The sequence below is a fragment of the Carassius auratus genome, chromosome 15 (assembly GCF_003368295.1).
Source record: "Carassius auratus strain Wakin chromosome 15, ASM336829v1, whole genome shotgun sequence".
Taxonomy (NCBI): Eukaryota; Metazoa; Chordata; class Actinopteri; order Cypriniformes; family Cyprinidae; genus Carassius; species Carassius auratus.
The window spans coordinates 13,586,956-13,601,694 of NC_039257.1; the positions used below are offsets into that span (position 1 = coordinate 13,586,956).

Here is a 14,739-nt window from a genome sequence, read left to right on the forward strand (position 1 = left end):
AGAGGTCAGCCATTAGCCGGGACATAAAGGGGGTTCCCTGGTCAGTCAGGATCTCTGAGGGGAGGCCGACTCGGCTGGCCAGCAGAAACAGCTGCTGGGCGATGGACTTTGCGGTGGCCTTCCACAGGGGGACTGCTTCTGGGTACCGGGTGGCATAGTCGACGATGACCAGGATGTGCTCATGGCCTCGGGCAGACTTCGGCAACGGCCCCACTATGTCCATTCCAATCCGCTCGAAGGGCACCTCGATGATAGGCAGCGGGATGAGCGGGCTGGGGGGAGGAGTCCGGGGCGACGTGGCCTGACAGGTCGGGCAGGCCTGGCAGAACCGCTTTACCTCGGCGTCCAGGCCCGGCAAATGGAAACGGTCGCGGATGCGTTGGGCAGTATTGGCTGCCGCGAGGTGTCCTGCCATGGGGTGGGAATGGGCCAGCTCCAGAATGGTCTCGGTCTTGGCACGAGGCACAACTAGTAACTTTTTCTCCTCCCCCCTACGCTGGGCGACACAATACAGCAGGCCATTCTCTACGACAAAATGTGGGAGAGGGTGGGGCCGGGGGAGGACGTCCTCTCCATCCACGACTCGCACCTGGCTCCAACAGTGCTTGAGTCGGTCGTCCTCCCGCTGTTCCTTGGCGAAAGAGCCCCCTCCAGCGGCCTGTTGGTAGACATCATAAAACAGATTAGTAGATTGGGAGGGGGCCTCACCTTCTCTCCCACTGTCGGAGACGAGCAGGGCCGGTCGGCGGCGGGGTCCAAGCGGCCGCCTCGGTCTTCGACGGTTCCCCTTGGGGCTGGCAGGCTGGGTAGCGGCGGACAGCAGCTTCTCGAAGCCGGGCCAATCCCTTCCAAGCAGTACGGCCACCGGCAGGTCCTTCACCAGGCCTACCTCCACTGGCCAGGTGCCTTGGGGGGACGAAATGACCATTTCACGGGCCGGTACTTGACGAGTGTCTCCGTGCACACAGGTAATCGGTAGGAAGTTTTTCCGGCCGCTTCGCGGGGCGCACAGCCGCGCCTGGATGAGGGTGACCGCACTGCCTGAGTCCAACAGGGCCCGGAACCGTCTTCCATCCACCTTCACATCTGCTTCGGGGGCTCCCACCGGCACCCGTTGGTGAAGGATGCAGCCTGCCAGCCAGGCTCGCGGAGGCGACGGTGGTTCGGCACTTGGCATGGGCTCATCTCGCGGTGGGGGAACCGTCGGCCTGCTGACGGGTCGCGCGGTGCCTTCGAGCGGGCGTCGCTCCTGGACCACCCTCCGGGGGAATGGCGGCAGCCGGTCCCCTGCCCCGCTGGGATGAACGGCATCCGCCAGCTCGATCGCCTCCACTAGTTCCCGGACGTCACGTGGGTCCCTCATGCCGACGGCCTGTCGGTGGGCGCGAGGTAGTGCGCGCAGGAGGCGATCGACCACCACTCGTTCCGCTACCTGTGTTGGTGTGGGGTTTCCTGCCAACAGCCAGTGCTGGGCGAGGCGGCTGAGTTCGGCTGCCTGGGCACGGGCTGGCACCTGGGGCTTGTATTCCCACTCGTGGAACTGCTGGGCGGCACTTACAGGGGAGAGGCCCAGCCTCGCCAGGATCTCTCGCTTCACTTCGACATAACTGTCGGCACTCGTCAGGGGGAGCGAGAAGTAAGCCCTCTGTGCTTCACCGGTGAGTAGGGGTGCCAGCGCACGTGCCCACTCGTCCTCTGGCCATCCCTCTCGGTGGGCAGTGTTTTCGAAGACCTGAAGGAAGGCTTCCACATCATCATCGGCCGTCATCTTGGGCAACAGACGGGTGGCTTGTGCCCGAGGCTCAGGTAGCGGAACGCGCTGGGCCGCGGCCGCCCGGACGGCGGCGAGTTCATCCTCCGTCCTGCCCAGGCGAGTGGCGAGGTGTTCCGCTATTTGCTGCTGGCGGATGCTAACCTCAGCGAGGCGTTGTAAGACGTCCTCCATCGCGGGGCCGCGCGTGCCGCCTTCCGTGGTGCTACTGACAGAAAGCAAAAAAAATTAGGAGTTGGGGCGGTGACCTTGTCGGTGATTCCTCACTGTTTTACCCGCATTCTCCACCACTGTCACGGGGTGAAGAACCACTCGACAAGAGGTACGTGAAATCAAAAGCCCCGGAGGGTGGGTTTATTGAAAAGTGAAGGGTGCCTGGTGAAGTGTCCTGATCTGCTTTCCGCTGGTTGGTGCTCCCCGTGTGCTCTCCGTGCTCCTCTGTGCCAATCAAGGGGAAAGTGGGTGTCCAGACGTGCTCCAAAGGGTGTGGGCTGTCGGTCACTCGCTGCTTTCTGTGGGGATAGGAGAGAGGGGTTAGTCCAGCTTTGCGTTCTGTTTGAGAACCCCTTCTCAGCAGGGGCGTGTCTAGGGGGAGGCTGGGGGAGGCAATGCCTCCCCAAGGATAAGCCCTGCCTCCCCTGAGAAATTATCTGTCCCTCTGATGATAAATTAAAACTTTAAAGTGGATTGTTTTGTGCATATTTTTTCATAGCTTGCAGATGGGTCTGATCCAACAAAAATCCAGTTTGGCGCTGTTTGACATTGCGCGCGCTTCGGAGGTACGCGCTCAGAAAAAGTGCATCATGTGAGAACAGAACGCTAATAGAAATGTTTATCTCGCAGAGCTTTAAAGCAGTGGCGTGTCCAGAAGTGTGGCAAAAAATTAGATTTGCCAACCCAAAACAGCGTATGGGATCGAAGTGCATTGACAGCTGAACAGCTTGATTTTGTCCTCGATTTCTGCAGAGGGTAGGATGTTAATAGTTTTGGTTGTGGGTGATAAAAATGTCTCCACAATCTGCTTTCGAAGAAATATCGTTGCATTGTGTGCTGCGCACATTCTATCAGCTGCAGTTCTGGCCCAGCGGGATTAATATACTGCGACATACATGAACATCACAGTTAACTCATTCACATTTTTTTGCATCTGTTTAAATCCTTACTGGTTATTTAAACGTTTAATTCGTGTCCTTTTCTGACGTGTGTTTTTTCTGAGCACAACGCGCGGCCCGAAAACGAAAAAGCCCTTCGAACTGTGCCTGATTACTAAGTTATGTTTTGTGCTAATACTGTCAAAACACACAAGGTTTATGTATAGACTCATATGTTTAAAATGAAAGTAAACAACTGAAAGAAACAGATGCATATCTGAATATTAGAGGTGCGCAGGTCTTAAAGGGACAGTAGGCTACATGCTGCCGTGTGAATTAAAGGCATAGATCACCCTACAATTTTATTTGTCATTGTTTATACACTCACATGTAGTCCAAAACCTATATTAACTTCTTTCTTGTGCTGAAACCAAAATAAGATATTTTGAAAAATTAGGATAACCAAACAGTTGCTGGTCCACATTGACATTTATAGTAGGGGGGAAATTACTCTGGAAGTCATTGTGAACCAGCAACTGTTTGATTTTCCACCTTCTTTAAAATAGTTTATGTTTAGTAGAAGAAGGAAACTCATTCAGTTTTTTTTTTTCCTTCACTATTTACATTTTTGGGTGAATTATATGTTAATGAAACAACAAACACACTGAGAAAAATCAATACTCTATACTCTTGACTGAAAAACTTTAATTCAGCTGCTTTAATAGGAATCAGTGTATATAGTTTTTATTTTTATATTTGTTCATTAAATTTTTTAAATGCTCCTGCTAAATACACCCCTTGTACCTGAAAATTAAGCACTTTATTTGTATAATATCTGTATTTGTATTGTTTATCTTTGTTCTCATTTTTTAATAACAAAGATAAAATAATGACAAAGATTTTAATCCATGCACTTTGGCCTAAATATCGGACACACTCTTTCATATTTTGTTACCTTAAAAGGCTTTAAATAGGGAAATTAGTTTGGCTGTGATGCTCAAACAGCTTGCAAAATAGAAAAACCAACATGACAAATATCATGATAAAATCATTGTATTTCTTAAAAAAAAAAAAATGTGTTCGATTTTTATTATATCACCCACCCCTGAGGGAGACCAAACCCATACAGACTCCAACCCCCCATAAAATAATAATAATACTTGCCTATGGCAAGCACCACTAATAATAAATAAAAAAATAAAACTATATTTAAAAAAAGTTATGTTGCCTCTGCTAATCATATCATTCTTGAAATTGTTATAGTTTTACAAAAATAGCTTTTATTTCAACTTTCTAAATCTCTTGACACCCTGTAGCCTAATATATTTCTAGGCCTACGTGTTTACATTTATTCATTTAGCAGACACTTTTATCCAAAGCCACTTACAACCACAGAATAACATTCAAATAATGTTCTCGTACTGTTCAAATGAGCATATCAAAAAATTAAATTTTTTTACCTGGGGCCGCATTCACAAAGAAACTTATAAGAGGCTACAAGTAGCTCCTAAAAGGCGAATTTAAGAGAAACTCCTGCAAATAATGACTGCTAATGTGTTTTACTAAGAGTAATTCACTAAGCATTTCAGCCCTAAAAGTAGCATCTACTTCTGGACCAGCTTAAAAGAAGAAACAAATGAATTAACCTCCTGTCTATACAAATGTGAAGATTCATTTAAAGAACTATCTTGTCCTTCTCGGTAACCTACTTGTGTAACACGTCTTCTCACAAGCAAACACCTGTCACTCATTATCAGGCAAACACCATGATCTGTTATATATATGAATCTGTCATATCTGTTGACCTGGTTTTAACTTTTATGTGATAGCCCTATAGTCTAATAGGGGCCCTGTGCCTATCTCTGGGTTCCTGGCTTAGAAAAAGATATGCATTAAAAAAGATTGTGTGTAATATAGCTTAATTTTGTGTAGGGATGGCTGACGCGAAACTAACGTTTCGACACAGTGTCGAGATCCCGAAGCGTAGATGTTTCGAAACACTGCTCCGAACTGTGATTCAAAACACCCATGTCACGTGACTATGGCTAAACGAAGCTTCTGTGCGTTTCATAAGTGTCTCGACCGACAGGTGGCACGCTTGCCGAGTCTGCGTTTGATTGACAGGGGCGGGAACAAACCACACAATCGCACATCTGTCTCAACTGCCACAAAGTTTAAAAGAGGAGTTAATGCACCTTCACCTCGTGGGTTTTTGTGAGAGGAGAAAGATTTTGAGATAGCGTTTACGATTTATTGACATTTATAGTGCGATTTAGTTAGTTATATTTAGGTTACATTTAAGTTAAATATATTTACTGATAAACTAAAGACAGTGACAGATAGTTAGGATAGCTATAGTGACACATTTATATAGGCTAAGTTAGATATTGACAGATAGCACAGTAGTTAGAGATATAGAATTTAGATAGATTCATATATATATAGATAGATAGATTCATAGATATATAAATTTATATATAGATTCATATATTAATATATATATATAGAGAGAGAGAGAGAGAGATTCATATATATATATATATACTTTCATAAATATATAGATTCATAGATAGATAGATATATATAGACATTAATAGAATAGATAGAAATGGAGGCTCCACAGAAGAGATGCCGTAAATCTGTGGTGTGGGAGCATTTCCATTTGGAAACCCCAAATAAAGTGAGATGTATGTATTGTGATAGGCAGCTAGCCTACTTCAACAATACATCATCCATGATGCGCCATTTGAGGAGCACTCATCCTGCCATTTTGCAGTGTGCAGAGGATGGTAACATTCCCCCTGTACCTAGGCCTGCTACTGACACTGCTGGGCCATCTAAACAAGGTATACATTGTTTGATATAATATGTATTTCATGTAACACTGTTTAGAAAGTCCATAGTTTTAAATAGACTTAGGCTTGTGTCCACCAGCCTTACAACGTAACGTCAATCTTTTCCAAAACTCCCAATCATGTTGAAAACAGCTTCACTCTGAATATGTAAATGTAACATCTCACAAACTTAGTCACTGTATTACATAGATATTTTTATAGGCTTGAAGACAACATTTTGGTTTTCCTAATTGTTGTAATTTTATATTGTATTTGATCTGTCTTTGCACACTGAGCATAAACTTTTCCAAACTTGAAAAAGCTTTTATTTTTTTTGAAATTTAGTTTTGTGAAAGTACTTTTAATCTTTTATCTTTATTTTCTTTTAAAAGGCAGACAGAGGGAATTGGATGAGGCTCTTGTAGACATGGTGGTAAAGGATTTGCAGCCCTTCACTATCGTGGAGGATGAGGGTTTCATGGCTTTTGTGAACAAACTTGATCCAAGCTATGTCCTCCCATCCCGGAAGGCACTTAAAACGATGGTAACCGAAAGGTACAACATTTCTAAGGAGAAGACAATGGAGGACCTAAAAAAGGCAGATTTTGTTAGCCTTACAGCTGACATGTGGTCCTCCATTAATATGGACGGATACCTTGGTGTTACTTGCCACTACATAACACCAGAGGCAAAGCTGGCAACTGTTGTACTGGGTGTAAGGAGGTTTTACCAAACACACACAGCCCAGCATCTCATGGAGGCTAAAGCTTTGCTAATGGCTGAGTGGGGAATAACCACCAAAGTTCAGTGTATGGTGACTGATAATGCATCCAACATGATCTTTAGTGCCCAGCTACTGAACCTTCGGCATGTCCCATGTTTTGCCCACAATTTAAATTTAATTGTAAAAAAGGCCCTAGATCAAACCCCACTCATCAATGAAATATGACAGAAAGCCAGAAAGATAGTGGGGTTATTTAGATCCAGCTGCAAAGCAAAGGACAAGCTTGTGGAGATGCAGGGCTTGATGGGCAGACCAGCTCTGAAACTGATGCAGGAGGTGGACACAAGATGGAACAGCACTTACGACATGTTGCAGCGCTTGTATGAGCAACGAGAGTCAGTGGGTGCAGCGCTATCAAATTTAAACAGTGATACTGCTCCGCTGACAAGTTTTGAGTATAACATTATACAAGAATCATTGTCACTACTGCAGCCTTTCAAACTCGCAACGACAGAGTTGTCAGAGGAACAGAGAGTGTCTGCTTCAAAGCTCATACCACTTTACAGGATGTTGCAGCACAAGCTATCGCAGAAAAAAGGCCAATCAGCACAGGAATCAACTGCACAATTAGGTAGGCCACAATGACCATACTACTGTATGTAATGTATTGGCCACAACTGTCATATTATTTTTTATCAATATAACCAATATGGTTTGCTTGTGTTTTGAACAGGCACACACCTGCAAGAAGGTCTGCACTCAAGATGTGGTGGGTACGAGTCATTCAGAGCCTTGGCTCTGGCTACACTGCTGGACCCAAGGTTCAAAAATGTGGGTTTTGGAAATCCTGCCAAAGCCCAGGAGGCTGAAAAGCAGATCACACTGGAGTGTGCTTCGCTGATGCGTTCAAACACAGCAACTCCTGGTAAGCAGTTTCACTCTTCATCTGACATTATGGAGTTATGTCATCTGAATAATTATGTGACTTATACTTCATATATGCTGTCAGTTTAGACTTAGTAACTAATTGTTGTTTTTACTTTCATTCAGAGCCACAGTCAACATCAGGCCCATCATCATCATCATCATCATCAACAACAACATCAACAACAGAAACCCAGGACAGTTTATGGGAACTTTTTGATAGTCGTATCCATGAAACCCAGGCGATACACAGTGCCACAGCAGATGCCACAGTAGAAGTTAAAAAGTACCTAAAAGATGCATTTTTGCCAAGAACCCATGATCCACTAAGTTACTGGAAAGAGAGAGCTGTGATTTTTCCTCATTTGTATGTCCTTGCTAAAAAATATCTATGCATGCCAGCAACAAGTGTCCCTTGTGAGAGGATTTTTTCTAAGGCTGGAGAAATTATCAGTAAAAAAAGAAGTAGGCTAAGCCCTTCCACAGCAGAGCAATTAATATTTTTGAATAAAAATCTTAAAAAAAAATAAAAAATTAGACCATTGTGGATTTATTTGTTTTATTCATTTTTCATGACCAAAATAACCTAGTTATTATTATGATATAGGATTATATAGAATATTATTATAGGATTTTAAAATATCACCACATTAACGAAAACAAAATATTTTTATTTATTTTTAAATGGCTTGTTGTCAAAGTTGTTTCAGATAACATGGGCAATTGGCCACTAGGTGTCACCGTGGAGACGGGTGTCGGTAAAGTTTCGAAGCCTCGAAACAAATACGGCACTTTGCTTCAACTGTTTCAGTGTTTCATGAAGCCTCGCTCTGCCCACCACTAATTTTGTGCCGATATTTTCAATTGTCTATGTTGCCCCCCCCCAAACATGACATCCTGGTAACCCCTCTGCTTCTCAGTGCAACCACCGGCGGCGCCAGGGGGGGTCCTGGGGGGTCTCAAGACCCTGCCAAAAAACGCCTTGACCCCCCATTTGACCCCCCACCCTCTTCCTGATTATATATATATATATCCGGGATAAATATAAAAAAATATATATTCAAACTACGCAGAATAATAATAAATAATAATTGTTTCGACATTTATTCGTACACTGAACGAGAATCGTTTCTGTCAGACGCGTCCGATTCAAGAACCGAGGAGCTGATGATACTGCGCATGTGTGATTATACGTGAAGCAGACTGACTCACAGCTCGTCTGAACCGAACTGATTCTTTTGATGATTGATTCTGAACTGATTCTGTGCTAGTCTTATGAGCGCGGGTAAATCGAAGGCTTGAAAGAAGGGCAGTCGTCGCGAATTACATTACATCGAGCGCAAAAGAACCGGTGAACCGTTTTTTTTCCCCCAACTAGTTTTATTTTATCGAACTGTCCGAAAGAACCGGTTCACTTGAGCACCTGCTCCTTTGCCCCTTAAGTGCCCTTTTGTCAAAGCAAAATTTCCTCGATTTTTTTTTTGTAATAACATTCCCTTTTGTGAATGCCTGCCCACGCCCAATCATAATATTAGAACAATTTATTAATAATAATTTAGACGTAAATAAAATGACCAACATGATGACCTTTCACCTTACGACGACCTCATCCAACGCTCATTTTTTTAATTGCTAAGGGATATTTTCAACACTGCGGCAGCTGGTAAGTGGTGTTTAATTCTCAGCGAAGTGATTTTGATGTTTATTTACTTATTATTATTTTACTAGAACGATGTGATGTGAGAAAATGCAGATATGTTGCTGTGTGTACTGTGTAGAAGTAACGCTAGTGTGCTGTTTGAGGGATAAAAGTTTCACAGGTATCGAGGGGTCTGGTCTTTTTTATGTTATTTGACTACACTATTATTATATTACAGTACTTATTTATTTTTTAACACATAGAGTGCCTTAAAAATAATTATCACAACACTGGTAAGGCTTATTCAGATTTTCTCATTCTCTGAATTATCATTATACTATTCAGAAATGAATTAAAATATAATTATATTTTAAATGTGATGAAAATTTTTTTTTTTTTCAATAGCAACAGTGTTTACAACAGCAAGACCACTTTAGCCTGTAAACTCAATAATATCTCTCTGGAAATAAATGTAAAAATATAAATGGCAATAAAAAATGCATAATATACCTGACATCAAAGTGCAGTGTGAAGGATATGAATAACAAATGTAGCCTGTCATTTGTTTACATTGCAAAGGTGTTTGATTTTAGACAACAACTACAACAGTAATAAAAATATGAATCATTATATTCCAGTGTATCAGTTTTTTATGTTTTGTATCAATATTTAAGGTGGACTTATTGATTAGGTCCAACCCTTTAAAGTTTGAGCATATTGTTTGCAAAATGCAATTTATTAATTAATTAAAAACAAAGTAGTTGATATGCTGTGTTGTTTTTGTTGTTTAGTAGCAGTAATATGCAGTTATTAGCCGTGTGCACTGTATTTTTTGTTGGTTTTCATGAGACCCCCCTTGAAATGACCAGGACCCCCCATTGCCCCCCCAATCAAAATTGTCTGGAGCCGCCACTGAGTGCAACATGTGCTGCTTTTCAATGTGCTGGCTGATGGCGAGCAGCTGTGACCGATCAGCCGGTGACGAGGACGTGCAGGTGTTTTGGTTTGGTTTCCAGGGCGACGCTGATTCCTCTGGGAGTGCTCGTCACAATATATATATATATATATATATATATATATATATATATATATATATATATATATATATATATATATATATATATATATATATATATGTATAATGTTTATACTATTTTATACCACTCCATTATATATTATGCTATATGTTATATTATACTGTATATACATTTCAGTATTATTCTCCTCTATAAGCTTCATCTGAAAAATAATTTATAACTGAATTGCTTTTTAGACATTTGTTGAACAGCTATTATTATTTCATTTAGTGTCTGGCAAAGTGTCTGCCCATAAATTGGTGAAAGTGGCTGCAGCTCTTTGTGTACTTTGTCTGCTGGGAGGTGTTGTCATTGGTGTTTGGTTTATAGGTAAGAATTAAAATATTTCAAAAGTTGAAAAAGGTTATACTTGTTCACTTATAATGTAGAAACACAGAGCACTCAAAATAATTTAATGTCTTGCAGTATAAATCCTGTTAAGGCCAAACTCAGCACAGAGCCCTGTGGGCGTAGGAGACACTAAAGATACGTCTTTCTGCAATGTAACGGAGGACATCTCTTTGGCAGACCCCAGAAAGGGTATTTGTCTCTTTATTCGCACATACTGTGAAAACAACAGAGCCAGCAGGTAAACAGCGCAGTGGACATTCATCCAAACTCACTGGCACTGTAAACAAAGTGACATAAACAACAGAGGCAAACTAAAGAAGGAGAAAGTAGAAGTTAAAGGAATACTCCAACCCAATATGAAAAAAAAAAAAAAAAAAAACGTAAAAGCTTACTTCATCTTTTGAACACAATTTTAGATATTTTGGCTGTAAACCGAGAAGCTTGTGTCTGTCCCATAGACTGCCAAGTAAACTGTAAAGTACCGTAACCTTATAAATCGACGGGAATACTTTTTGTACTCGAAGAAAACAATTCAACAACTATCTCCGCTGTGTCTCTCCCCATCACTCTTGCGCCATTTTGGAAAACATCCACTGAACACAAACTGCTTAAACTCTTCTGGGTCAGCCGCGTTGCACAGATGCGCTGTTTACGGTCAAATCAAAGCGTAAAGACATGTAGAAAACAAGGATACATTTTCTATGTATTTTTATTCTGTGTGTATTTACGCTTTGATTTGAATAAAAACAACATATCTGTACAACATTTATGACACAGCTGATATGAAATTGAATCATAAGCTTAGTGAACGGTTTTGGAGAATTTGATGTTTCATGTTTCTTACAAAGAGATAGGAGCTGCACTTGGATGCCTGAGAGTCGTTTCAAAGATGGCCGCCGAGTGACATGACTTGCCTTAAACTTTGATTTAACTGAATCTAATAAGACAGGTGTGAGTAGACCCTAAAAGTGATTCCAAGGAGTCCTGACCAAGCTTCGGTATATGTCAAGCTGGAAGTGAGAACGTTTCAATGAAGAGATTAAGAATTCAGCCACTACAGTCTCTTTTGTAACACAGTGAATTGATATGTACCTGCAGTTGTCAATATATCAACAAATGCTTTTATTTGAAATATAGCCTCTAAACTAATTCAGGTAAAATATCACAGTCCTGTCCACTGTGCTACAGTATGTTGTTTTAGGGGTGATTTTGACTGAATGGGACTCAGTGCTGAGAACTCTCTTCTGGAGATCCAGCTGGAGAAGCTCCAGACGTGGGTGCCCGTATGTTACGAGCGGTGGAACTCTTCTCTGGGAACGCTTGTATGTCGACAGCTGGGCTATCTGAGGTGAGTATGCTGATATCTGAATCTCACACACACACACACACACACACACACTTGCAGCTCTCAGCACCTTTCACTTGACTACCAGCTGTGGCTGCTTTCTGTAGGTTGCAAGTGGTGAGATTTGTCAAATTATATCTCCTTTCGGATTATCAAAACACAAAGGGGTGAATATGACTGATATTGAGCCAAACTACACAAATGGATTTTTCCAAATCACCTCAGAACACCAAAGCAGTTTGGAGAGTGTATGGCGTCTCAGGTATTTAAAGAAAATTCAAATCATTTTAATTGGCATGAGCTTCCAGAACTGTAACCTTTTTTTCTTCTTCTTTTTTTCTTTTTCTTTTTTAAACAGGGGAAGCTGTAGTACAGGAAATGTTATAGCAATGAAATGTTTTGGTGAGTCTAAACTTACTTAATAAGTAAATCTAAAATAATCTGAAATCTGTCTGAGGCTGAGCGCTCGTTGTTTGCTTTGTAGAGTGTGGAACCAGAGCAAAGTTACCTAGGATTGTTGGAGGAGTGGAAGCCACTCTTGGCAGATGGCCCTGGCAAGTGAGCCTCTATTACAGTAACCGCCACATCTGTGGAGGATCCATCATCACCAACCAATGGATAGTTACAGCTGCTCACCGTGTCCATAAGTAAGATTCAACATTTACAGTAACTATGAATAGATGAATCTCACAAAACATGTCAAAAACCTAAACCAGAACTCCAAAATAAAAAAAGAGGAATAACATATTCAGGTTAATTAGGTTTAAAGGCTATTCCCTCACCCAAAAATTAAAATTGAATAGCTCCAGGCCATCCAAGATGTTATATTCTTATTACATGTATATTATTATTATTATTTTATATCACTACGTTAAGCTATAGCATTTGCGTGTCATTGCTCTTTTGTTGATTTTGATTGCTTCCATTGTCCTCATTTGTAAGACGCTTTGGATATAAGCTTCTGCTAAATGTAAATGATTAAGTTTTCTTTATCAGAACAGATGTGGAGAAATTTAGCATTACGTTACTTTCTCACCATTGGATCCTCTGCAGTGAATGGGTGCCATCAGAGTGAGAGTTCAAACTGCTGAAAAAAACATCACAATAATCCACAGCTAATCCACACAACTCCAGTCCATCAGTTAAGGTTTTGTAAAGTGAAAGCTGCTTGTTTGTAATAAACAAATCTATCAAAGCATTTGAACGTTAAAAGATTTAAACCGCCACCATGGATAGAGGACTTGTATTTTAGCTGAAAACAATGATTAGAAGTTAAAGCACCTCAATGATGGATTTGCTTTATACAAAAACAACTTTTCATGTTAATTAACGGACTGGAGTTGTGTGAATTACTATTATTATGATGTTTTTTTTTTTTTTTTTTAGCAAACTTTCATTGGATGTCACCGATTCTAAACAAGTGACTTAATGCTAAATTTCCCCAGAACTGTTCCAATGAAGAAACAAACTCATCTACATATCTTGCATGGCGTGAGAGTGAGTATTTTCAGCACATTTTCATTTTTGGGTGAACTATTCCTTTAACCCTGAAAGGACATGTTTTAATGAGACTTACCCACTACTGTAACTGTCTAGTTGTTGACAGTAGTGAATCCAGGGCAGTGAATACAAAATGTCCATTACATAATGTCAATAGAGTTTCCAACTGTTACACATTGGACTCAATAAAGGTATTTATTAAATGTTTATATTATCTGTTTTGCTTGCTTATTGAAGCTACAGGCTACCTCCAGTGTCCAGTTGGGTGGTTTAAGCTGGTATTTTAACCAGCAACTCTGCTAAACTGGCTCAGTACCAATGCTTAGCTGTGGAGAGGATCATCTACAACAAGAATTACAACCACAGGACTCATGACAATGATATCGCTCTGGTGAAATTAAGAGCTCCTTTGAACTTCTCAGGTAAGAAATAATCAGTAAATGTGTCACTGTATGTAGCATGTAATATTTAGACTATGAATTATTTCAGGTTTTAAACACCATCAGACCTGTGTGTCTACCTCAGTATGATTATGATCTACCAGGAGGAACCCATTGCTGGATCTCTGGTTGGGGATATACACAGCCAGATGATGGTACTGTTTTTGTACAAATGAATATTTAAATGCATGTATATTAAAGTTCTTGAATGTTTTAGGAGTGCTAAAAGTTGTCTAAAGGCATTGTACTGTATGTAAAAGTGAATTATCAAATCTTTTGTTTTTTTAGTTCATATACCAGAGGTTCTCAAAGAAGCACCAGTTCCATTAATAAGCACAAAGACATGCAATAGTTCTTGCATGTACAATGGAGAGATCACCCCTCGAATGCTCTGTGCAGGATATACAGAGGGAAAAGTGGATGCATGTCAGGTGAGCTTCATGCTTCTCAAAGTGTTTTTCAAAAATTTATGGCATTTATATAATAAATTTGAGAGAAGACGTAGTTGTGAATCTTCATTTTGTTAGGGGGACAGTGGAGGTCCTCTGGTTTGCCAGGATGAGAATGTCTGGAGGTTGGTTGGTGTTGTCAGCTGGGGAACAGGCTGTGCTGAGCCAAACCGTCCAGGAGTTTATACCAAAGTGGCTGAGTTTTTAGAGTGGATATATGAGATAATAGAGGAAAGAAAATGAAGGTACAGACATCAGTGACCCTTGAAACATAAACTTAAACTGTTAATTGATGTATGCCTTCTATTATTATCTTATATCTTGATTCCTGTCCTAGAGCTAAGACTGATGTTTTATAGGAGAAGAGAAGAATATCCTGACCATTTTTTAAACTGTGTACCTATTTTATATTGTATTATATGAAGCCTAAACATTTACACAGAAAGGTATGAGTATGTTTTGATGTACATTGCATGTTTATTGTATGTTGTGCTATTTAAGAAAATTGTGGTTTTACAATAAATGTTTAACATTTACAACACAGAGGAAAATGTGAGCTATTCAATTTTTTCTAAAAAAAAAAAAAAAAAAAAAA

At 41.0% G+C, this 14,739-nt stretch overlaps 1 long non-coding RNA gene and 1 pseudogene across 1 annotated transcript; both read left to right on the top strand.

Moving 5' to 3' along the window:
* The first annotated feature begins 9,941 nt into the window (after window positions 1-9,941).
* On the top strand, window positions 9,942-10,741 carry LOC113115170 (uncharacterized). The gene is made up of 3 exons (XR_003293838.1): window positions 9,942-9,978; window positions 10,291-10,389; window positions 10,486-10,741. It is a non-coding gene; the product is annotated as an uncharacterized LOC113115170 (long non-coding RNA).
* Window positions 10,742-11,259: 518 nt separating this feature from the next.
* On the top strand, window positions 11,260-13,844 carry LOC113115168 (transmembrane protease serine 5-like; annotated as a pseudogene).
* Window positions 13,845-14,739: the final 895 nt, after the last annotated feature.